Here is a 1,260-nt window from a genome sequence, read left to right as displayed (position 1 = left end):
GAAGGGGCAGGGCAAGGCCACAGATAAGCCCAGTCTCTGAGCTGGGGCTGGCAGTTTATGCCTGTAGGCAGTAGGGGAAGGAACAGAAGACAGAACTGGCTGACAGTGAGAAAAGGTACCCTGGGTTGGGGGGGACTTTAGGCAGTCCATGGTGACAATTGCTATAGCCCTGAGGGGATCATGGTTGGGTTATAAGTGGATGGTTAACCTTTTGTGTTCTAGTTTTCTTCTATGTATTTAAGTTGAGGACCAGGTGTCGCTGTAGGGGAGATCTGGAGGCCATAGAGCAGGGTGCCAGGGCACTTTGTGCTTGTGAGACCAGATTTTGGTCAGGGATGAGAGGGGTTGGGACCCAGGAACCCAGAGTCTGAGGTAGTGGACCTGGGCTGAGGGAGCTCAGCTAGATAAAAAGGACAGAGGCTGAGAAGGCTAAAGCCCAGACAAGGGGTTGGGGGCCTGAGGGGCCCAGTGTTGGTCCCTACAAGGGGCAATTTAGAGTCATCTGCAAGACATAGGTATGGCTATGGGGGCAGTAGGAGGCCACAACTATAGCCCTAAGGCACCAAAGGAGAGGCTATCCCAGCCTCTAGTCTCCCCTTAAACTCATATATACTAACATCAAGTTATGGCAGGAATGAGTCAGGAAGTAAGGGAGGCAGGAGAGCACTGACAGAAAAGGGGAAGGTGGAGACCCCAAGCTGTCACAATTTCCATTCATTGCTAAACAGCTATTCACCTAGGATGGCCTACAGAGGTTATCAGTTATATTTTGACTGTTGATAGTGAGTAATATTCCTTATGGTAATGGTTTTCAATTACTTTTCTGTGTTACTATTGTCACTTAGTCGGTGCCTTTGTGTTTAAATCAGTGAAAACATGGAATCTGGCTTTGCAAGCCTGTCTTTAGACAAGGTGACCCCAAATTTCTATAATTCTAAGTTTATACATTTTACAGCAACAACATAGAGTTCCTGTCTTTATGTAACGGAAGATACATAGGCAGGTCCAAAATTGTGGTGATACAGTGCGAGCACGTGCTGTTTGTGGTGGGGTATATGAGCAGCAAAGCGAGCTCATTGTATATGTGCTACACAGCTGAAGGGGGTCTGGCTGCAGCCCCTTGTTGTGAACCTGGATGCTGTGGAGCTCTCAGCAGCTCCTGTTAGGAGCTGCACTCATGGTCTGAGCTCACCATCACAGGGTCTTTACTTCAACCAGCTCTGGAGCCGTCTGCTATGTGTTCTTCCGCTCCCTCTTCCC

The sequence above is a fragment of the Alligator sinensis genome, unplaced genomic scaffold (genome assembly GCF_000455745.1).
Source record: "Alligator sinensis unplaced genomic scaffold, ASM45574v1 scaffold373_1, whole genome shotgun sequence".
Lineage (NCBI taxonomy): Eukaryota > Metazoa > Chordata > Crocodylia > Alligatoridae > Alligator > Alligator sinensis.
This window is presented reverse-complemented; position numbering follows the sequence as displayed.